The sequence below is a fragment of the Choloepus didactylus genome, chromosome 6 (genome assembly GCF_015220235.1).
Source record: "Choloepus didactylus isolate mChoDid1 chromosome 6, mChoDid1.pri, whole genome shotgun sequence".
Taxonomy (NCBI): Eukaryota; Metazoa; Chordata; class Mammalia; order Pilosa; family Megalonychidae; genus Choloepus; species Choloepus didactylus.
In genome coordinates this window covers 142103556-142128947 of record NC_051312.1, presented here as the reverse complement: position 1 = coordinate 142128947, position 25392 = coordinate 142103556, and the positions used below count along the sequence as shown (strand labels likewise).

The following is a 25392-nucleotide window of genomic DNA, read 5'->3' as shown; positions in this document are numbered from 1 at the left end:
TTTGTTGTTAAATAGTTGTTAGAGTCATAGGGCTGTAGTACCTGGGCATGAGCAAATCATTGCCCCATTTTTTTGGCCTCCATATATTATTGCATATAGATTTCAAGCTATAAAACCTCAAAAACTGGTAGTGGAGTAATTATAATTTAAAAGAAAGATTTTTAAATAATTTTATCCATGTCTTTTTTCCTAGAATAGGATGTTGGATTTTTTTTTTCTTTAGAATACAGGCAAAAGACTACTACAAATACCCTTATACCCTTAACCTGGTCTGTTGAGGATTGAATCTTGTCCTCTTTAAGATATATTCAAGTCTTTATCCATATTCCTATGAGTGTGAACCCATCTGCAAATAGGCCCTTTAAAGATGTTGTCATTAGTTAAAGAATAGTCTCGTTTGTGAGTAGAATCTTTGAAGATACATTTAGATGAGGCCAAAGTGTATCAGGGTGGCCTCAGTTCACGTGACTGGTGTCCTTGTGAGCAGAGGAAGTTTGCTGCAGTCAGTAAATGAGGCCAGAAGTCAGTACAAGATAGAAGGCAGAAAAAGCCAGATAGTAAGCCCAATCACTGTGTCACAGAGACACACGTACAAGTTAAGGAACCCTAAGATTGTCAACAAGATAAAATCAGAAAGCTACAGAGTCTAGGAGAAAACAAGGCTTGTGGAGAAGTTGGTTTTGGACATCTAGCATGCAAAACTATGAGACAATTATTATTGTTGTATAAGCCAAGCTATTGCATACTTCCTGTCATATCAGCCCTGGCAAACCAAGAAATAGTATAGCAATTGACAATTTAAATGTTTTAAATGTTTTATTTAATTACTCTGACCATTTTTCAAATGTCCACTCAATAGGTAGGAATTGTATGTTTTATCCTTGCTGGTTTGCTTTTTTGTTTCCTGATGTTTATAATTGCTAATTCCTTCCCTTTTGGCTTTAAATGATCATTCATGCACCATTCCCTGGCAGTGATATCAACCTCCTTGATTTTCACTTAAGTTCTGTTTTCCAGAACATATTTCACCTAGGCTGGAGGTGTCTTTTTGATTTTTCTCTGCTACTTGTCACTTTTGGAAATTTGTCACACGCCCCCCCCCCCCCAAAAAAAAAGTGTCTCTAAATAATTAAACAAGTGCCTGTGCTATTTGGGATTGGTTATAGATATCGCAGATGTCCTGATGTTTCTTCCTACTGCACAATTATGGCAAGTTGCCTATCACCTGGGATAACATTCAGCTACAGTCTGCTCATGTTAACTCGTGAGTCTGAATAGTATAGAAACAGTCTCATTCTTCTCAGCATCATTACTTCTCTTGGGAACAGGCTGAAGAAATGCCTGCATTACAGGCTGTGCACATAACTTGACTCAACTGAGGCAGGCTACGTAGGTCAACTGAGGCAGTGAGACACTGAGGGCCCAACTGCAGAGCCAGAGGTCCGAGAAAATATCAGAACTTGCAACAAAGCAGAAAGGCCACTTCTCTTCGAGGCAAGAACATCCTGGAAAAAATACCTTGCCCCATTCCCTGGTTAAACTGACCCTGCTCCTTGGCATTGTCAGAACAACTGAAGGAAGCAAGTAGGGTAAAGAAGGGGGGATGTGGGGAATTTTCTTGCCCTGCTTCAGCTCAGAACATAGCAACAGACCAGCATATAAAATCCACACCCAAGTCAACTGGGTGCATCTCTCCCTTGAGCACACCTGCACTAACCTCTCTAGCGTGTACTGTACCTTTCCAATAAACTTCAGCTTTTTCTGCTACTACTTGCTTTCATCCTTGAATTCTTTCTCATGATGAGACCCCAAGCCTGGAGCAGAGCTCAGCTCTGTTGTCAGCAGAGCTCCAGTTGGTAAGCCAGTTGCAATATCTGTTAAAAGAAATTTAATATTGTTGTAGTATTCTTTTTGTTAATAGGCTAAACTTATCTGTCAATTTAAGGTTTTCCCTGATTATTTCCTTAGTTTATTCCCTTGTTTCCTTTACTGTGGTTATACATTTGTAATACAATTAAGTTTATTGTTACTGTTGGTATTGAATTTTGGGTTTTCCAACATATTGGTTGATTTTAATTTTTTGTACTCTTTGAATATATGACATGTTAAAATGGTTGTGAAAGTTAGAACAATACAGAGAGGAATACTCAGAGGTATAATAGTTTCAATTCCAATTTTTTTCCCCTCATTTTCACCTACTCTCCATGTTAAACATATCCATTGGCTTCTGGTGTATATTTTCTGTGATTCTATGGCTAATTATGTACACACACACACAAATACACATATATACATATATGTATATACACACACAGACACAGACACACACATGCACACCAATATCTAATTTCACTTTTTTCATACATGAAATATAGCAAACTATAGATAGTATTTTTTATTGATATATAGTTCACATACCATAAGGGTTTCACTTTCAAAGAGTACAAATCAGTGCCTGTTAGTTTACTCTCAAGATTATGCAAACATCACTGCTCTCTAATTATGGAATATTCTTGTCCCTCCACCAAGGTACCCTGGACTCTTTCGCAGTCATTCCCTCCTCTCCCCTCCCCCACCTCCTGGAAAGCTCTGATGCCTCTTCTGGACATTTCACATGAATCGAATCATACGTTCTGTGGCCTTTTGCACCTTCTTTCTTTCACTTAGTGTAATGTTTTCAAGTTCCTGTGTTTTACAGCATGTATCAGTACTTCATTCCTTTAGATGGCTGAATACATAATATTCATTCATGGTAATCCAACATTTTGATTATTCATTCATCATTTGATGGCCAATTCATTGTTTCCACTATTTTGTAAATTTGCATTACAGTTTTTGCGTGAACATATGTTTTTAATGTTCTTGAATATATACCTAGGAGTGAAATTTCTGGGTCATATGGCAATTCTATATCTGGCATTTTACTGAACTGCCAAGCCATTTCCAAAATGGCAGCTCCATTTCACATTCCCATTGGCAGTGTCTAATTGCTGTTGTCTAATTGTGTTGGCTAATACTTCTAGCACAATGAATGCTAATGGAGTTAGTGTTCAGTCTTGCCTTCTTCCTGATATTAACAGAAATATATCAAATTCACCCCACAGAGGAAGATACTGGGTTCAGGATGAAGGTTTATTTATTTCTCATATTAAGAAAGTATCCATCAGTTACATAAATTTCTATTCTTAAATGTGCTTTTTTTAAATCAAGAATGGGTTTGAATTTTGCTGAAAGCCTTTACAGCACTGTGAAGATAGTCATGATTTATCCTTATATCTATTTTTATGACATATTAATAGATTTCCTAATATTGAATCAATCTTGCATTCTTGATTGAATCCTACATGGTCATATTGTATTATTTTTTTACTCTTATGTGAGTTCTGTTTAATATAGTGCTAATAGTTATGCACTGACATTCATCAGTGATAGGGATCTATAGTTATGTGTTTTTTGTACTTTTCTATGAGTTTTAGGTATCAGTGGTACCCTTGCTTTTTTTTAATGCAATTTTATTGAGAGTATGTTCATACACCATATACTTTGTATGACCAAAGTATACAATCAGTGGCTCACACTATCACATAATTGTGCATTCATCACCACAATCAATTTTAGGACATTTCATTACTCTGAAATAAACAAATAAATAAAATAAAAAAAGAACACCCAAAATATCCCATATCCCTTATCCCCCCTATTATTTATATTTATATTGTGTGTTTATTTTTAACTCTTCTGCCCATACACTGGATCCAGGAAGTGTCAGTCATAAGGTTTCCACAATTACACGGTCACACTATCAAAGCTGTATAGATGTACACACATCAAGAATCAAGTCTACTGTATTGCATATTCAACAGTTTACCCTTGCTTTTAAAAGTAATTAGAAAGTTTTACTTCACTTTCAAACAGTGAAGCAATTTATAGAGTTGGGACTAACTGCAAAATTAAGGCTTTGTAGAATAACCTTGAAAATTGGTCTGTTTCTATTTCTAATAAAAATTTCCCTAAGAAATTACTCATTCTTATTTTCCTAAGTAATCTGTCATCCCTGTTTTCAAATTTATTTGCATAGAGTTCTTCAAAGAAGACTATTTTGTTTTTGCTTGGTTTATTTTTTTTCCTCTCATTTATTGTTATATATTTGTACTCTCTTTTTTCTTCAGGTTAGCTGGTAGTTTAACATCTTGTATATTAAAAATTACTTTATTGAATATGTCTACTGTTTCTCCATTCCCTGATTATTTTCCTGATTTTATCTTTATTAGTTCTTTATTTATGCTTTCTTTTGATTGTTTCTGTTTGTTCTTTTCCATTTTTTTTTTGACCAGGACATTCAATTCATACATTTCAATCTTTCAGTTTTTCTAAGTGTTAGTGATTTGACTTTTCCTTGAAAACATTGAAATGTACCCAATAAATTTGATATATATCATTTTATTACAATTCTTTTAATTTTTAATGTGTAATCTTAGTTGTGTTTTCTCTTTTACCTAAGGTCATTTCATAGAGGATTTAAAAATTTTGGATGGAAAGGTCTTTTTATTTAAATCAGTTAGAGGAATTGGAAATTGTTTTTATTCAAGTGGAATGGGTAACAGTAGTAATTTCCATGGGTGTTTCTTTTTCTTTTTCTTTTCTTTTTTTTTTTCTTTTTTCTTTTGCCATAGGCCTGCCTGATTATTTATTGATTTATTGATTTATTGTGATATATTTGTTAAAATTCATGAAAGACTATTTTTATTATTGTACTATTAACTGTAGCCATCATTTACAATATGGTTTGATGTGTTGTAGAGTCCTGTGTTTGTTTCTTTTAATTTTTATTCTAGTAAGGTATATGACCTAAAATTTCCCCGTTGAATTGACATTCGTGTATATTATTAAGTGCTGTTGATTATATGCATGATGTTGTGCTACCATCACCAAAATCCATTTCCAAACCTTTACAATCAACCCAAATAGAAATTCTGTACAATTTAAGCATTAACTTCCCATTTCCTACCTCCAACCCAGCCCTGGTACCCTATATTCCAGTGTCTGACTCTGTGAGTTTGTATATTATAATTATTTCATGTCAGTGATATCATACAATATTTTACCTTTTGTTTCTGGGTTATTTCACTCAACATGATGTCTTCAAAGTTCATCTACATTGTTACATGAATCAGAACTTCATTCCTTTTTGATGAAGAATAATAATCTATTGTATGTATATACCACTTTTTTTAAAGCATTTCATCTATTGATGGACGCATGGATTGCTTCCACCTTTTGGCAATTGTAAATAATGCCACTATGAAAGTCCCTGTGCAAATATCAGTTTGAGTCTTTGCTTTCAGTTCTTTGGGATATGCATCTAAAAGTGAGATTTCAGTTTCATATGGTAATTCTATACTTAGTTTTCTTTGGAACTGCAAAACTGTCTTCCACAGCAGCTTCACCATTTCACAACTTCTCCAACACTTGAAATTTCCTTTTTTTTTTAAAAAAAATAGCCATCTCAGTGGCTTTGATATGGTATCTCATTATGGTTTTATTTGCATTTCCCTAATAGCTAATGTTTCTGAGGACATTTTCATGTGGTTTTTGGCCATTTGTTTATCCTTTTTGGAGAAATGTCTATTCAAGTCTTTTGCACATTTTTAAAATTGAGTGTTTTTCTTTTTATTATTGAGTTATAGGATTTCTTTATATTTTTTGTATATTAAATCTTATCAGACAGGTGGTTTCTATCATCTTGCTGATTATATAGGACAAGCAAGTCGTGGTCATATGTTGCAGGCAATTACAAAACACATGCACTTTAGAGAATGGAATGTGAACTCACCAAAGATTCAGGAACCTGCCACTTCAGTTAACTTTTTAAAGGGTCCAATGACATCTGGGATGTAAATATTCTGAATTAAATAGACTCTGCAGTGTTTTAGACTTCATGTGCAATATACTCTGAAAAAAATAGAACTCTGCACACCTGGGATCTGTAATCTCCAGTCTGTAGTCTTGGTGAGCTTCAGTGTCTCCTTACAACTGCAGCCTGAGTTCTCAGGTTAAATATGGCACAATTCACATACACACCTTGGTATGCACACTTCACATACACGCCTTGGTTCTATTCCTTCCTAAACTCACTAACACCACAGAAAAGGAATTAAAACTTGCACTAACTCACATGGACAAATATTCACAAGCATACTTTTGTAAGCTTAGTAATTAAATGAGCAACATGTCTTTTAGCATACTCATGAAAGTGGCATTAGGAAATAATTGGAGAAAAATCAAGATAACCACTTGTGTATGCCATAGAATTACTCATCTGCTCATATTTTTGTGGTAAAGAACCTTTGGAAGTAGTGGTGAAAAAGGGGACAAAGAAAGAGGAATGCTTGAAAGTCTTTCAGGGGGGGCCATAGGGCTCACACTCCCGTTTGTCTAGTTTGTGGATGGGTGAGTGGAAAGGTGGGGGAAGGAAACAAACAAACAAACAAACAGACAGGGGCACCCAGTGTTCTTTTTTACTTTAGTTGCTCCTTTTCACTTTAATTATTATTCTGGTTATTTTTGTGTGTGTGGTAGTGAGGGTGTCGGGGATTGATTTTGGTAATGAATGTACAACTATGTAATGGTACTGTGAACAATCAAATGTACGATTTGTTTAGTATGACTGCGTGGTATGTGAATATATCTCAATAAAATGAATAATTAAAAAAAAATGTGCCATAGTCTCATCGTTTCCCTTTTCCTCCTTACAGAAAATGGTATTCTTTCCTCCTATCCCCTACCCTTAAGAGTTTAGGACATGCAGTTTGGATCAAAGTCACAGCTGATCTTTCCCCTTTATTCCTATCCACTCAGCCCCACCCACACAGTCACCCAGTTAGCCACCAAGACACCTTCCTCAGCTCCTCTGCACAGAGCCATCAGTCACCACCTCTTGCCTCCCTGTCCTCCCAGACAGGGACTTCCTCTCTGCCCTAACCCTACTGCCCTGGGTTAGGTCCTCAGCAACTCTTTCCTGGACTCATCCAGTTCTCCCTGCCTTCTATCTGCTCCCGATTGATCTTGTTGTTCCTTTGCTCTCAACTCTCTGATGCTCCTCTTCCCCCTGTCCCCACTTCCCTACAACAATGGTTTCCAAAATGTATCCTGAGGAACACAAATTCAATGGGTTTTGTTGGAGTTTTAAGAGGCCCAGTGAATTTCATAATGCCTGAGTTTTGAGCAAATTGAGACACAGGATTCAGACAGATGGAAATGAAAATATCACCTTTCTTGCTGATGAAGCTGTATTGGAGAATGTGCCAGTTTGAATGTATTATGTCCCCCCAAACGCCATTATCTTTGATGTAATCTTGTGTGGGCAGACGCTATCAGTGTGTTGATTAGATTGTAATTCTTTGAGTGTTTCTTTGGAATGAGCCCCACCCAGCTGTGGGTGATGACTCTGATTGGATAATTTCCATGGAGGTGTTGCTTCACCCATTATATGAGTCACTGGAGCCATATAAATGAGCTGACGGGCAGAGGGAACTCAGTGCAGCTGTGAGTGACATTTTGAAGAGGAGCTACAGCCAAGAGGGACACTTTGAAGAAAGCACAGGAGCTGCAGATGAGAGACATTTTGAAGACGACCGTTGAAAGCAGACTCTTGCTCCAGAGAAGCTAAGAGAGGACAAATACCCCAAGTACAACTAACAGTGACATTTTGAGGAACTGCAGCCTAGAGATGAATGTCCTGGGAGAAAGCCATTTTGAAACTAGAACTTTGAAGCAGACCAAGGTTTTCTGGACACCATTGGCCATCCTACAGTGAAGGTACCCAATTGCTGATGTGTTACCTTGGACACTTTATGACCTTAAGACTGTAACTGTGTAACCAAATAAACCCCCTTTATAAAAGCCAAAAAAAAAAAAAAAAAGTCTTTCAGATCTCCTCACCACTGCCTGCATGCATGGAAATTTTACAGTTTTATTATATGGAGAAAGTAAAACCCAAAGACTATAAATTAGGTGATTATTTGCATATTGAAGGAGGGTTTACCTCTTTTAAACAGGAAGTTAAGTGAAGTTGTACATAATAAAGGTTGACACTCTCTGCCTCCTTCCTCTATTCATCTTAGCTCAGTGTATCCAAGAGCCAGGCCTATATCCTTCAGGCAGGTGGAAAGACAATTCTATGAGTCACCAAACCAGCCCATGATAAATCCTGATGATATTACCACTTAGATAGCATGATATTAATGAGTCTCACAATTTACAAGCACCATATGGAGAGGCCAGTCAGCTTTTTGAACTCTAATCCTAAATGTTAATGTGTGGGCAACTCTGCTGAGACCCGTAATGAGAACCTCTAACAAAAGTAAACAAACCTGATCATATAAATGCATTTTGAAGAAAACAGACAATGCAAAGAGAAGAAAACTTTAAGAAAAGGATTCCATAAAGGGAAAAAACTGTACTCTTGAATATTAAAAATAGAGGAAAAAAGAATAAAAATAAAAGTCTTGGAAGACAAAGTAGAGATTGTCTTCCTGAGAGGAGAGTAATGAATGGAAAAATAGAATGAGAAGTCATGCTCAAAAAGAAGAAATTCTGGCTTCCACCATCTGACAGATGAAAGTTTAAAGGTGTATTTAAAGAAATAGTTCTCAGATTCTCCAAACGTGGAGACTTGATGAAGATGGTGAGTGAGGAGGAGGAACATAAGATGATATCTTAATTTCTGGATTAGCAGCCTGAGTGGTGTTGAAAATAACTTAGACAATGGTGATCATAGATGGAGCCAGGCTGAGAATCATAAGAAAATGCTCAAATCAGCTTGAGACATATGAGTTTGAGGCATTTGTAGGACATAAAATAGAATTGTCAAAGAGGCATGACAGAGATCCAGGCTATACATATAGACCAGAACATCTCAAACTTTAGCAATTTTGACTCCCAGGAGTCATTAAAAATGTCTGGCCCTAAGGTCCAGAAATTTTCATTTTCAGAATTGAGCTTGGTGGTAGAGTTGATTGTACTGGTATCTACCTAATGGATAGAGGCCAGGGATGTTATGCATCATATAATATAGACAGCTCACCAGAACAAAGAATTTTCATGTTCAAAAGCCTTTAGTGTCCCAGTTCTGTTTCTCTGTATATATATACAAATGTGGAATAGGATAAAGTTAAGGGGTGCTGGGAGTTTTCAGGCTCTTTTCATGTGCCAGGCATGGTCCAAATACTTTATGTGAATTGGCTCATTTAATCCCTACCACAACCCTATGAAATAGCCCTTTTTTGGCCTGATTTTATAGATTAGGATAAATGTTTCAGAGGAGTTTCATAACTTATCTAAAATCTCACAGGAAGTGGAGTTGTGTGCATTAAACTCTGCCTTGATGGTCAGACAACCAACTTCATTACATCACTTTATTGAGTTGAAATCCATTAGTGTATATAGTGATAAAGTAATGATCTAATATTTTGTTCATGCAACCCTGAGACTTGTAGGAAAGTACTAGAAATGGAGAGTCAGTATGCTCTGAAATGTCTTCTTTAAGAGCTATGCTTATGATGCAGATTGTAGAGGAAGCCAGAGGTGCCAATGATCCTTTTCACTGGGGATTAGGAATTCTTCATGTGAAATAGAAGCTGAGTCGAACACTGAGTCCCAGAGGCACCAACAGTAGTCTAAGATACAGGATGTAAACAAAGGCTCAGTAATTTCTGTCTTCAAGAGGCTCATCCACATATGTGGAAATCATGTAGGAGAGGATAATTCTCTGCAGTTCTGGTTAGTTTCCCTGGAGGTATAGAATCTGAAGCTGAAGTTCATTCCCTTTGAAGCCAGCTAATTGTTTGTGAGCCTCATAAAAGGATTTTGTTTTCCTCTTTGCAATGAAGAGGACATTCTGGGCAAATTCTCAAGTAGAAATCATGGCTTATTCCCAAGAATACCTCTTCTAGCCTGTCAAAGACGGAAGACGATGCTGAGAGCTGGTGCCTCCCTCATCATTACAGAATTTCCCCCCCTCAGTACAATCAGGACAAAGGACCCTCAAGGCCCAGCATCAGTGAGGTCTCCAGGCAAAGGAATCATCCCTGACTTACTAATTCCCTTCTGAACCCACAAGTATATAACTCAAGGATTTGGGGGTAGCACTCGGTGTAAGCCTGGGAGAAGCCCGAATCAGAGGGAAGAAATGCTAAGGCTTTAGGAGGTCTCCCAGCACTCTCCTCTGCACAGGAACCCAGGGGAGAGAGAAGAGGGAGCAGGGGAGAGAGGGAAAAAGAGGGAAGGACAATCTGAACTCTGAGGCCTGGAGAATCTGCTCAGGAGTTCAGCCTCCTGGATGCCTTGTTGTGTGTCTTCAGACAGCCTTCATCTTGTGACACAGCAGATCCAAGTCTCCCTCTGCAGACAAAGCCTGAGGGTACCTCGCTAATGTCACCTCCACCCCTGCTCCTACAGCTCATTCCGGGGAAGTGAATGTCTGTGGAAAATGACTCTTTTGTGACTGAGTTTATCCTTATGGGATTAACAGACCAACCTGAGCTCCAGCTGCCCCTGTTTTTTCTGTTCTTTTTCTGTTCTTGATGAACAGAATTTAATTTTAATTCAGCTTATTTGCCTGAATTCCCACCTTCATATCCCCATGTACTTTTTCCTCTTCAGTCTCTCCTTCACTGAACTCTGCTATTCATTTGTCTTTACCCCCAAAATGCTCATGAGCTTTAATTCAGAGAGGAACATCATCTCCTTTGCAGGATGCATGGCTCAGCTATTTTTCTTATGCTTCTTTGTCATCTCTGAGTGCTATTTGCTGACAGCCATGGCCTTTTGCTATGTGACCATTTGTAAGCCCCTGCTGTATACTGTCACCATTTCCCCTCAGCTGTGTTCTCTGCTGATGTCTGCTTCATATGTGATGGGGTTTGCTGGTGCAATGGCTCACACAGGGTGCATGATCAGGCTGATGTTTTGTGATTCCAATATCATCAACCACTACATGTGTGACATCTTTCCCCTTCTCCAGCTCTCCTGCAGCAGCACCTATGCCAATGAGCTCCTGGTTATCATTATTGTGGGCACAGTTGTCATAGAATCTAGTCTCATTATCTGTATCTCTTATTCTCTGATTCTTTTCAGTATCCTTCACATGTCATCAGCTAAGGCCTGGTCCAAAGCCTTCAGCACCTGTGGCTCCCACTTAATAACTGTTGGCCTTTTCTATGGATCTGGGCTGCTTACTCATGGCAAGGCATCATCTGCTGGATCTTTGGGTCAGCAAAAGTTTTTCTCAGTGTTTTATATCAATATGGTGCCCATGCTGAACCCCCTCATCTACAGCCTGAGGAACAAGGATGTCAGACTTGCTCTGACAAACACCCTGAAGAGAATAACAAACAGAAGAGAACCAGTGGTGCTGCCTTAGTCCCTGCCTCCATTGCTGTGTCTTTTTCTCCTCTTCCTGCCACTCATCACCTTCTTCTTATTCTTTTGCATCTCTTCTCCTTTCCTTCTAATTCTCATTTGAAGAATACTCAAACATCTTTTTTCACTTTTCAGTGTAATCATTTATTCTTTTAACATGTACATTTTATTTTTCAGAGAAAATTAATTTGGTCTATAATGTGCATCATATTCTTTAGAAGCATTCCTGAAGATAATCTTCTCCTCCTGTTCTCTAGTTAAGGAAACGGCTCTTTGCCCTGATCAAGTTTGCACAGCTAATGTTGCTGAACCCAGTGAAGGAATGAAAGGAAAGAAAAGGAGATTGTGAAAGAGGGAGAGAGATTCTGGAGATTTGTTTCAGAAGGAGCCCGAAGTTGGGGTCGTCATGGGAATGATGCCGTTAGCCAAAGTGGCTGTAGCAGAGGGGATTGTCAAACTCGAGATAGGCACATGTCCCAGAGAGGTTTAATTTCAAAGGGGGTCCAACAGGGTTAGCTACAAAGTAAGATTTAATCACAATATTGTTTTGTAATGGTGATTATTTCCTTTGATGATGAGACTGAAGAACTTATGGACAAGCCTCCCTGGTGAGTCACGTCACAATTTTTATAGTCATATGTGGACTTTAAAAAACCTATTATATTTTATATTATAATTTTTCTTTCTAAAATGAAATATTAGAGTTATTTTAAATAAAAAAGGCAGAAAATTGGGCTCACAAAATCTTGTTTTGTGGGATATGCAGGAAAGGAACTGTCTACCACTGGTTTCATTCTGAGTAGGGAACAGTGTTCCTCAGAGGATAGATACAACAAGGGACATAGTTAAGTATCTCTGCAATTTCTGTGTTCATCAGAAATACATGAGTTTTGAAAATTTTAGGTTTAAAATTGCCTCAAAATATAATAATGCCTATTAAAAACATTAATCAAATCTGATTAAAATTGTGAATCTGGGAGCAAAGCATGAGATATTTGCACATATAATACATCTCACTGTCATAATTTTTTTTAAAACTCTTATTCCTCAAACAGAATCTGAATGCATATTATCTACTTCTATCCTTCTTTGATCTATGCCCATTAAATTGCCTAGTTAAATAGCTTAAATTGGTTTGGATCTTGCTTAAAGCACACATTTCAAAATTTCAAGTTTCAATAAAGAGGTTAAAAAATGGCATAGATCATCAATGTCTAAATTATTTGTCTGTAACTGAAAATGTCTGTTAAATGCATATGTAGTATGCCTGTGATCTGAAGACTATATTATATTCTTGAGCCCTCCCTGGTGGATTTTAAGTAGGCAACAGCCTGGCTCGGTTCTGGGAATTCAAGAAATGTATTTCAGAGTTTGAATTTCTATTCTTCTATTGACTTACAAATCTAATCAATTTAACTTTTAAAATAAAATCCACATTTTATAATATTTATAACTAAAATTGTTTAAATCCAAACCTCATTTTTTGAAGTTAATATAATGAGAAAACTAGATTCAAAAACTTTAGAATATATAAGCTCATTTAGAACTATTGAATGTTTTGAAGTTTTGTATCTATAAATCGGTAAAATTTTTACTGCCTTGGATATTATCTAATACATCTTTTTAAACCTCTTTTTATATCATAGATATGCCATAAAAATTTTAAACTGGAAAAACTTTTACATTCATCCCTATATTAACACATATCAAGGGCATGTAAAATATTTCTTTTACATAAAATCTTAATATTACTTAACTTTGTTTCTGAGCCAATCAGTTTTGGCGAGGTACAGTTGGAGTTCTAGCCATATGGTCTCGAAGATTGTAGCTCATAAAAGGGCTTCTGGGAGGTCAAGACAGGAGGGGCTCTGTTATGACAGCACACAGTGTCTTTGGAAGGCAGGAAGGACAATGAGTCAGCAATGAACTCACTGCCCCATTCAACAGCCAAACCATAGAGCTGTTGCATCACCTGAACTCCAGCTATAGGCTGTGCTTGCAGAGGCGACAGCACCCATGTGGACAAGTGCCTTTGGGAATGCTGAGGGGCACCAGGAGCACAGTGTGCAGCCTTAGATACTGTAGTCTTAGTGATGGGAACCAGGCTGGGGATCCTGAGGGTCCCTGCTCCAGGCAGAAGCCCCAAGCTCAGTCGCCCCATATCAGGCACTTCTCCCTGTTTCCAGCTATTGTGTCCTTTTAGTGGCATCTAATCTGGGTTCAGTGTGACTGCTCTGATATTGTACAGGGTATTTGAAAATTAGGGCTTGTTTGTTATTTTGAAATATTTGAAATTAAAACCTGAAATGTAGTTCCAAATTTGTTAAACATTTAATTTGTCAACAAAAGAAAAGAGCTTGTACATTATTGAAATATGATTTCAATTGTCAGCTTTTGGATGGTTTTCAAAATGATTTTGAACTATTTTTACTTACCTTGCATTCAAGATTACTTATATTTGGTGAGTGTAAAAATGTGGGTATAATGTTAAGAACTCTTGAGCCATCATTGTTTAAATACACAAAACCTTAAAAAAATTTGTTTTATAATCAATCTTAAATTTTCATTAAGAATTATGATGATTATTTGAAAAATTATCTAAGTAAAAAATAAAATAATCACAATTCTGTTTCAAGCTACATGTGGATAATTTCAAATTTTGAATAATTCACTCTAATACCATTATAATAATTAAAATTATAATGATTTCTAAAATTTTACCATCTTACATAACATACATATTAAAAATTTCACAAATATGCATATGGTTTAATAAGTAATGAAAAAAGTCTAGGTAATCTCCACTTAGTTCTTAAAATAAATTATTGCCAGAATATTAATATTTTATACAAATTTTTAGCAGTTTTATTAAGTAGGTATATAGGTCCTAACAGTCAAGCCTAACTATTCCAGATAGGCAAGTTGTTAAATAGTTTATTTAGTCCAACCTGCCCCAAATCAGGGAAGTGGTCTAGGTTCACTCACTATATAGTTGAACTTTGGTGAATGAGTTCATAGTTGGAGAAATATTTGTATAAACAGACTTCTAATGTTAAAAATGTGAGATGGTTAATATTGTAGTTTACTGAGCTTTTTCAAGTATACTTCCATTAAATATTTGATAGGCCTATTTTAAGTTTACACAGAATGATTTAAATAATGTATACCTAATTTTTGTGGAGAAAATACCTTGATGAGATAGCTATATATGTAGTCTATGATCTTTTCTCCTGTCGTTTTATTGATATCCAATCATATCTAATTGTAGGATGTGCTCATACCACAGAATCTTAATTTGATTTTGAAATATTTTTCTTGAGACCATTTATACAGCATATTCCTTGGATCACTTTTTTCTTTTAATTAGTTCAAATCCTGCCTAAGCCAAAAGTCCCCATTAGAGGGAACTGCCTAGCTCTATTATAAGCAAAATGTTAATTTGTAAATAAGATGTATATTTTGGTGTGATAGGACCTAGTTAGACCATGTAATAATATTCCTTTATTTATAAGGAAACTCTACACAGATTACATTTCATATTGTAGATGTTTCTTGCAGAAGGAAACTCTTATTTTAGTGCCACTGGAATTTAAGAAGGCCCTTCTCTGAAGACCCAGACTTCTCACTCAGCTTTGCCATGATTTAGGCCATATAGATTTTATTTAGCGATTTCTCAGAGGCAGAAAATTTTCCAGTAAGTGCCTCTTTGATAAACAGCTAATATTTCTAATACTGTAAATTCCAGTTTCCTGCACCTGTCTTGAAATAATACATGTACAGCCAGATGTATATGTATTACTAGGGCATATTTCTGAGTCTAATTGTCCAGAAATGTTAATTGTTTTTTGTGTTTTCAAACAGCATTTTGATACTTTTAACTGTTCAGAAATTTCAACCTATAGCAAGTTGGAGCAAAGGAAAGGTATGCATTCAAACAAGGCTAACTTGGATTTAGACAGGGGGTGGAAATTGAATGGATGGTCACATAAAGGACTGACAGAGCCCCTTTCTGTTTGTCCATCTTTGCTGTAGTTCTGAGAGAGAAACACAGTCAGACTCACCAGCTCTTGATAGATCCTAAATCTGATTTGAAGCTTTATTGTCTGCTGTCAGAATCATGTTAAGATGGAGAGCCAGCATTGGTGTAAGGATGCTGGAGAAGAGAGTCTAGTGTCCCTTTTCTCATAGTGCAAGCAGTTGTGGAGTTAGCAGGGGGATTTAAAAATTCATTGCATATCTTTAATTTCTCTTAACTTTAGATTCTTTTCCAGTGGGCTGCATCATGGATTTCCCCGTTCTTACCTAATTTAGTGAGTCTAGCAGTTTCAACATTACATATGATACATTGAGAAGATCCTAAATAAGAGATAGCAAAGAGGAAGCTTCAAGAAAACAACCCCAAAATTGAAATTTCAGAATTCTTAAATGCATTGTTTTAAACATTTCATTTATATTAGTTCAATTACATACCACAATAACACAGTGAAAGAGATGCTAGTATTCCCACGTCTATCTTACAACCTCTCTGAGGCAGAGGGCATTTAAGTAACTTGCCCATGGTGTTTGAGTTAGCAATTATGGAGGTAGGAATCAAATACATGCCCCTAACTCCAGAGCCTTTATTCTTTTTTATAAATGCAGTTTAATTGAGATATATTGATATATTTTATTGAGATCTATTCATATACCCTACAATCAGTAGTTCACAGTAATATCATATAGTTGTGCATTCATCACCACAATCAATTTTTGAACATTTTCCTTCCTCACCCCAAAATAAAAATAAAAGTATAAAAGAACACTTAAAACATTCCATCCCCCATCCCACCTTATTTTTCATTTAAGTTTTGTCCCCATTTTTATACTCATCTGTCCATACACTGGATAAAGGGAGAGTGAGCCAGAAGGTTTTCACAATCACACAGTGCCATAATATAAGCTACGTAGTTGTATAATCATCTTCCAGAATCAAGGATATTGGGTTGCAGTTCGACAGCTCCAGGTATTTCCCTCTAGCCATTCCAACACACTAAAAACTAAAAAGGGGTATCTGTAGAGCGCATCAAATGCCCTACCTCTACCCTCTTTCTATCTCATGATAACCGTGTTCTCTGATGTAACTCTCAAAGTCTGCTCATTAATGTTAGTTTATATTAGTGAGACCATACAGTGTTTGTCCTTATGTTTTGGCTACTTTTGCTAAACATAACATCCTCAAGGTGCATCCATGTTGTTATACACTCCGTGTTTTCATTATGTCTTACAGCTGCATAATACCCTATTATATGTATATACCAATTTGTTTATCCACTCACCCTTTGATGGACATTTGGGCTGTTTACATCTCTTGGCAATAGTGAATAATGCTACTAAAAACATCAGTTTCCAAATGTCTGTTCATGTCTTAGATTTCAGTTCCTCTGAGTATATACCTAGTAATGGAATTGCTGGATCATATGGCAGTTCTATACTAAGAGAAATTCTATAATTATACGGTAAGGAAACACCACGCTGTCTTCCATAGTGTCTGCACCATTCTACATTCCCGCCAACAGTGAATAAATGTGCCTCTTTTCCACATCCTCTCCAGCACTTGTAATTTTCTGTTTTATTGTTTTTGTTTTTGTTTTTGCTAATGGCTGTTCTAGTAGGTATTAAATGATACTCGTTGTGGTTTTGATTTGTATTTCCTTCATTGCCAGTGAAATTGAGCATCTGTTCATATGCTTTTGATCCATTTATGTTTCCTTTTCAGAAAAGTGTCTGTTGATGTCTTTTGCCCATTTTTAAATCAGGTTGTTTGTTTTTTGATGTTGAGTTGTAGGATCTCTTTATATATCCTGCATATTAAACCCTCATCTGATATGTAGTTTCCAAATATTGTCTCCTATTGCTTAGGCTGCCATTTTACTTTTTTGACAAAGTCCTTTGATGTGCAAAAGTGTTTTAATTTTGAGGAGATCCCAGTTATCTATTTCATCTTCCATTGCTCATGCTTTGGGTGTAAGGTCTAGGAAACCACTTCCTATTTCAAGATCCTTAAGATATTTCTGTATATTTTCTTCTAAAAATTTTATGGTTTTAGCTCCAATGTTTAGGTCTTTGATCCATTTCAAGTTAATTTTTGTATAAGGTGTAAGATAGGAGTCCTGTTTCATTCTTTTCGATATGGATATCCAGTTTCCAAAGACCAATTATTGAAGAGACTACTCTGTCCCAGTTGTGATGGCTTGACAGCCTTATCAAAGATCAATTAACTGTGGATGAGAGGATCTTTTTCTGAGCTCTCAATTTGATTCCATTGGTCAGTATATCTGTCTTTATGCCAGTACCATGCTGTTTTGATCACTGTAGCTTTGTAATATGCTTGAAAGTCAGGTATTGTGAGACCTCCCACTTCATTACTCTTAAGATATTTTTGTCTACTAAGTTTACCTTGCCCTTCCAAATAAATTTGGTTACTGGTTTTCCTGTTTCTGCAAAGTAAGTTTTTGGGATTTTAATTGGTATTGCATTGAATGTATAAATCAGATAGAATTGACATCTTAACTATATTTAATCATGTAATCCATGAACACAGTATGTTCTTCCATTATTTTTTAGGTCCTATTTGATTTCTTTTTGCAATTTGTTGTAGTTTTCTGTGTATAGGTCTTTTGTGGCCTTGGATAAGTTTATTCCTGAATATTGATTATTTGGGTTGCTATTGTAAATGGAATTATTTTCTTGATTTCCTCCTCCTGTTGCTCATTACTGGTGTATAGGAACACTATTGTTTTTTTTTTTGTTGGTCTTGTAGCCTGCCACTTTGCTGTATTAATTGATTAGTTCTAGTAGCTTTGCTGTAGATTTTTCTGGATTTTCTACATAGAGAAACATGTCATCTGCAGTCATAATTATACTTCTTCCTCTCCAATTTGGTTACTTTTTATTTCTTTATCTTGCCTAATTGCTCTAGCTAGAATTTCTATCACAATGTTGAATGACAGCGGTGACATTGGGCATCTTTATTGTGTTCCTGATCTTACAGGGAAAGCATTCAATCTTTCCCCATTGAGTATGATGTTAGCTGTGGGTTTTTCATATATTGCCCTTATCATACTGAGAAAGGTACCTTCTATTCCTAAACTTTTGGGTATTTTCATCAAGAAAGATGTTGAATTTTGTCAAATGCCTTTCTACATTCATCAAGATGATCATGTGGTTTTTCTGATTTGTTTTATTGATGTACTTTATTACATTAATTGATTTTCTTGTATTGAAACACCCTTGCATACCTGGAATAAATCCCACTTGGTCATGGTGTATAATTCTTTTAGTATGTTTCTGGATTTGATTTGCAAGTATTTTGTTGAGGACTTTTGCATCTATATTCATTAAAGATATTGGTCTATAATTTTCTTGTCTTGTAGTGTCTTTATCTGGCTTTGATATTAGGGTGATGTTGGCTTCATAGAATGAATTAGGTAGCTTTCCTTCCTCTTAAATTTTTTTGAAGATTTTGAGTAGGAATGGTACTAATTCTTTCTTGAATGCTTGGTAGAATTCACATGTGAACCCATCTGTTCCTGGACTTCTCTTTTTGGTAAGCTTTTTGATAACTGATTCAATCACTTTGTTTTTGATTAGTTTGTTGATGTTGTCTGTTTCTTCTCAGTCAATGTTGGTCATTCATGCTTTTCTAGGTAATTGTCCATTTCGTCTAAGTTTCCTAGTTTGTTTGCTCACAGTAACCTCTCATTATCTCCTTTATTTCTGCAAGGTCAGTGGTTACGGCCTGTTTCCCATTTCTGATACTATTTATCTGCCTCCCTCCCCCCCTCTTTTTTGTTAGCCTAGCTAAGGATCCATCAATTTTATTGATTGTCTCAAAGAACCAGCTTCTGGTTTTGTTCATTCTCTCTATTGTTTTCGTGTTCTCAGTTTTGTTTATTTCTGCTCTAATCTTTTTTATTTTTTCCTTCTGTTTGCTTTTGGCTTAGTTTGCTGTTCTTTCTCTTGTTCCTTGAGGTGAGCAGTTAATTCCTCAATTGTTGCTCTTTCTTTTATAATATAGGCATTTAGAGCAATAAATTCCCTCTCAGCACCACCTTTGCTGCGTCCCATAAGTTTTGATATGTTGTTTTCATTGTCATTTGCCTCAAGATATTTACTAATTTCTCTTGTATTTTCTTCCTTGACCCACTGGTTGTTTAAGATTGCTTTGCTCAGTCTCCATATATTTCTGAATTTTCTGACTTTCCACCTGTAATTTATTTCCAACTTCATTCCATTATGATCTGAGAAAGTGTTGTGTATAATATCAATATTTTCAAATTTATTGAGACTTAATTTGTGGCCCAACATGTGCTCTATCCTGGACAGTGTTCCATGTGCATTTGAGAAAAATGTGTATCTTGCTGTTGTGTGGTGTAGTGTTCTTTAAATGTCTGCTAAGTCTAGTTCATTTATTTTAGTTTTCAACATCCCTGTTTCCTTACTGATCCTTGGTCTAGATGTTCTATCCATTGATGAGAGCAGTGTACTGAAGTCTCCAACTATTATTGTAGAGGTGTCTACTTCTCCCTTCAGTGTTGTCAGCATGTATCTAGTGTAGTTTTGGAGGCTCTGTTACATCTTCTTGATGAATTGTCCCTTTTATTAATATATTATGCCCTTCTGTGTCTTTTAATTGTTTTACATTTGAAGTCTAATGTGCCTGATATTAGTATAGCTTTCTCCACACTTTTCTGGTTTTTGTTTGCATGAAATATTTTTCTAACATTTCAGTTTCAACCTGTTTTTGCCCTTGTGTCTTAGGCAAGTGTCTTGTAGACAGCATATAGTTGGGTCTTGTTTTTAATCCTTTCTGACAGTCTATGTATTTTGTTTTTGTGTTTTGTTTTGTTTTGTTTTTGAGAAATTAGGCCTTTTTATAAACATTTCCAGAAAGTAAACAGATTTTGTGTCAGGACTCTTAGATAACTTCTAAAAGTGTGTAAGCTAAGCTTAATATTATAATGTATCTCATTTTCCATTTTCCAACCTAAAATATATACTGCAAGTTAGGTCTAACAAAGAGAAAAAAAATCTATCTAAATTGCTTCCTAGAGAAAACCAACAAAAATATCTCCCCCCCCAAAAAAAAACTAAAACAAACCCAGTCAAGGAACAGAGTCTGCAAAGGCTATTATTCCTCCAATTTATAATAAATGACCTCCATGGGAAAACAATTCCACTATCATCACAATTTGATGAATAAAAGCAGAGCTGCGTCTGGCTTGGTGGGGCTGAATTACCTGTTGTAGCCTGGCTAAGTCCAGCTGGATGGGCTTGAATTACCTCTTGGAGCCCAGGTGAATCAGGCCAAGTGGGGCTAAATTACTTAACCTGCTGACTCTGCATGGGTGGTGCTGAATTACCTCCCAGTGCCCCTGTCTGACTGGGCATGGCTGAAGCTACAGGTTTCCTGCACCCTCACATTGCTCGGTAAAGTCTGATTCAGTGTGGGGCTGTGACCCCAATCTCTCTGCAGCAGAGGACTCCACCAGCTATCACAGTTTTCAGCTGTCCCCAAAGCAAGTATCAGGCCACCTGCTACTATGTTCCTCAAGGGTGGGGGAAGGGCTTTCAGACTCAGGGCTGGAATGTCTCTGCCCACATTTTCTCAGACTCTGTCCCTCACTGATCTGGGCCTTGAAATGTGCTCCCCTAGCCCCCTGATCTCCAAATGATGGGGATCTTTCTCACTACTGTCAGTGGTTTTTTTAAATCTGTGTCTGCAGTGGGAGGAGAGAGGAATCCTAACTGCTGCTTCTGTATTCCTTCTGTGATTCATGAGCTCGAGTAAGGGGGTGGCAAGAGGACCCACCATCCCTGAACAGAGTTCTCCTACCTTAACTCTCTTTTATTCTTTAATTTGTCATCTGTAGGGTCCTTCTCCCATCCAGAGTTCTGAACAAGTCAAGGTTATCTCCCTTTTTGGTGAATATCTTGGGAGAAGTTTTTGGCAGCAGCTGTTTACATTGCCATGTTGATGATGTCACCCTAGCTTATATTCTTTTTGCGGGACCTCTTCCATTTAGCTTCCAATGACTCTTCATCCCCATAATCTTGGTTCTGAGGAAGGTGATTTTTGTTCCTAGTGTCTCAGGGCTCCTCTAAGGAGCAAGAATGCCATGCACCTGCGTCTGTGCATACTCCATCAGTAGCAGAGTCTGACTACAGCTATGTTTGACTCTTAGACAAACTCAGGAAATAATTTCAGTAATGTAAAAGGAAGAAATTCTGATAAGCAGTAGGTTTTGGCTTGAATCTTGATTTTTAATTAGGACTCCCAGCTATCTGGCCTGTGGTTTCAGTACCAACACCATATAAATGGAACCATATAATAGACCATCTTTGGCTTCTGGTTTCTTTCATTACACATATTTTTGTGTTTATTCTATGTTGCAGCTTGTATCAATAGTTCATTCCCTTTTATTGCCTAACATTATGCCATTAAATGGGTACTCACATTTTGTTTATCCGTTCGTCCATTGCTGCACGTTTTGGAATGTGTCCAGGTTTGGCTATTATGAGTAATTATGCTATAAACGTATCTTTGTGTGGCTATATGGTTTCATTTCTCTTGGATAGATTAATAGGTTTGGAATTGCTGGGTTAAGTGGGAAGTTTTAACTTTTTAAGGAACTGCCAATATGTTTTCCAAAGAAGGTCTATGGTTTAGATTCGCATCAGCAATATATTGAGGGTTTGAATTTCTCCATAACTTTCTCAATACTTGATATTGTCTGTTTTTAAGTTATGTTCATTCTAGTGGGTATCTAATTTTGTTTTAATTTATATATCCCTGACTAATAATGATATTGAGTGTCTTTTATTAACCATATTAGACATTTGGTGAAATGTCTAATTTAAATATTTTGCCTGTTTCCTAATTGGGTTATTTATCATCTCAAGTTTTAAGAGTTCTTTATATTTACTCCATACAAGTTCTTCATCAGATTTATAATTTGAAATTTATTTTCTATTTGTGCCTTGACCTTTTGTTTCTTAATTGTGTCTTTTGAAGAGCAGATGTTTTTAATTTTAAAAAAGTCCAATTTATCAGTTTTATTTTTATAAATCATTCTTTTTGTATTAAGTCTAAGAATACCTAGTACTAGGTTGTGAGTTTTTTCTGTTTTTTTCTAAAAGATTAATATTTTACATTTTACGATTAAGTCTGTGATCCTTTTTGAGTTAATTTTTGTGTACAGTATGAGATTTATGGAGAAATTTTTATTTTATGCCTACGGATGTCTTATTCCTCCAGCTCCATTTGTTGAGAAGGCTATCTTTGTTCCATTGAATTTCTTTAGAACATTGGTCAAAAATGAGTTGGGGATATCTGGGGCCTCTGTCTGGGTTCTCTATTCTGTTCCAATGATCTGTGTTTATCTGCTTGCCAATATCAAATAGTCTTGATTATTGTAGCTATATAGAAGTGTTGAAATTGGGTAGACTAATTCCACTTTACTGTTCTTTTTCAAATTTGTTTTGCCTATTATCATTCCTTTGTCTTTCCATATCTATTTTAGAATAATCTTGTCAATACCTACAGAAAATATGCCTTTGATTTTGGTAGGAATTATATTAAATCATAGATCAGTTTCGGAAAAACCAGATATATTTACTATATTAAGGTATAGAATCTTCCAACCTCCATCATAGTATGTATCATCATTTATTTTGATCTTAATTTCTTTCACCTGGGTGTTATAATTTTCATGATGCTGCTATCATACATGGTTTTTAAAAATAGATTTATACTTAGGAACTTTGTCAATGTAATCTATGGTGTTTTTAACTTCAGTTTCCACCTGTTTTTTTTCTAGTATGTAGAAATATAATTGATTTTTACATGTATGTTTTTTATAGAACTATATTTTGTAATCAAGAGAATATAATTCAATTTTTTCTTCAAATTCTAAATTAAATTCTGTAATCTTCAAACTCCTGCAATAAAATTAACATTTTTATGTATATAGGCTTTTTATTGAACTGTATTTTGCAATCAAGAAATGAAAGTTACTCAAACTTTAAATTAAATTCTATAATCTGCAAACTCCTGCAGTAAAATTAATATATAATTGATTTTTGTGTATTGATTTTGCATATCGTGACTTTGTTGAACTTGCTTATTGGTCCTGGGAAGTTTTAAATTGTTTTTGTGAATTTCTTGGGGTTTCCTATGTAGTCAATTGTAACATCTACAAGGAGGAAAAGTTTTATTTATTTGTTTCTGATCTAAATTCCTTTATTTCCTTTCCTTGCCATATTTTACTGACTGGTATTTCCAGTATATTGTTGATAACAGTGGTAAGAGCAGACGTCTTTGTTTTCTTCCAGATTATAGGATGAAAGAATTCAGCCTTTCAACATTAAAGTATGATATTAACCAGAGATTTTGTTTTCATTTCTGGTATTTTTATCATTAGTAAATGTTCTTCTTAATATCTGATAATACCCTTTGTCTTGTAGTTTATTTTATACAATACTAATATAACCCCACTCCAGCCTTCTGTTGCTTAATGTTTGCATGGTGTATCATTTTCCATTAATTTACTTTCATTTGTCTTTGAACTTAAAGCATATCATTTAGAGAAGCATATAATTGGATCTTTGCCTTTTATTATTTATTCTGACAGTCTTTGCCTTTTTAAAAATATATTTTTTGTTATAGAAGTTATGGGTTTATAGAAAAGTCATGCAGATATATACATCCACTTACATGCAGTTTTTCTGTTTATGAACACTTTGCATTAGTGTAGTACTTTTGTTGCAATTTATGAAACAGTATTATTATAATTAAACTGTTAATTATAGTCCAAAGTTTACATTAAGGCTTACTGTTTCTGTTATTAAAATTTTCTTCACATTAATTATATTTGCATCTTCATGTGGGGCATAGAGACTCCTTTGTTCTATTCTTTTGGGATTATATATAGTCCCTGATGGGAAGTTCAGATTTACCATCAGGAATTAGGGTGCAAACACAGACACAATTTTTTCTCTGCAGGTCTCATCATGATGGGAAGGTCCTAGGGGACACCTATGCTTTGATTTCTAATCAATCCTAAAAGAATTATAAGCCCGAGGTAAAGGCCATATGCTCTGTGGCTTGGTGGCTCTGGGGCAAAGGCTGTATGGTTCCCTACACATACCCTCTTGGCAAATTTATGGCTAGAAATTTGATCTATGCCTCAGGATTACTTCTGGAACATTCTCATTGTGAGATCTGTTGTTAAACCCTCTTACCATTAAAGGGAGAAGATTCTGTGACCATATTTGTTCAGCTTTAATATCTCCAAAGCCTGTTCCTCCTCCAGGACACTGGAGGTGAAATACACGTAAGGAGTCAGCACTGAGGTCTCTAAGTGGAAAGAGGGTGAGCTAATTAAGATTTCATTTTCCCTCCTACTCTCTATGTTCTTGAAAGATGACAAAGTATATCGAATGCCAAGAAACTCAGAGATAGGGAGCTCTGACTTTACTGCCTGCATTTTACCCTCTCTGTGTTGGCTTCATACTCAATCTTAGAGCTGTAGAAATATAAGTGACTCATTCAGAACATAGAAACATCACAGGAGGGAGAGGAGATGTGTTTCTGTCTTAAAAAAAACTTTTGACATGCCATATATATGTATGTGTGTGTGTGTGTATATATATATGTGTGTGTGTGTGTGTGAGTTTATCTATCATAAGCATGCCACTTGATAAATTTTCACAAACTTAACCAGTAATATAACCAGCACTCAGACTAATTACATTTCCCTTTCTTGCTCTCGAGCACTGCAAAACCCTAGGAAAGCACACTTTCCTTCCTTAATTCTCTGTGCAACTGAGATGGAACAGGAGGAGAATGTATAGAAATACTGGGGTTTATGGTTGCTTATAAACTTTGGGCTCTCCTATCAAAGGTCACCTCAATACTTGGTGTCAGTTGTC

At 36.0% G+C, this 25392-nt stretch overlaps 1 pseudogene; it reads left to right on the top strand.

Annotated features, from left to right (window-relative positions):
• Window positions 1-10452: 10452 nt before the first annotated feature.
• On the top strand, window positions 10453-11422 carry LOC119538051 (annotated as a pseudogene).
• Window positions 11423-25392: the final 13970 nt, after the last annotated feature.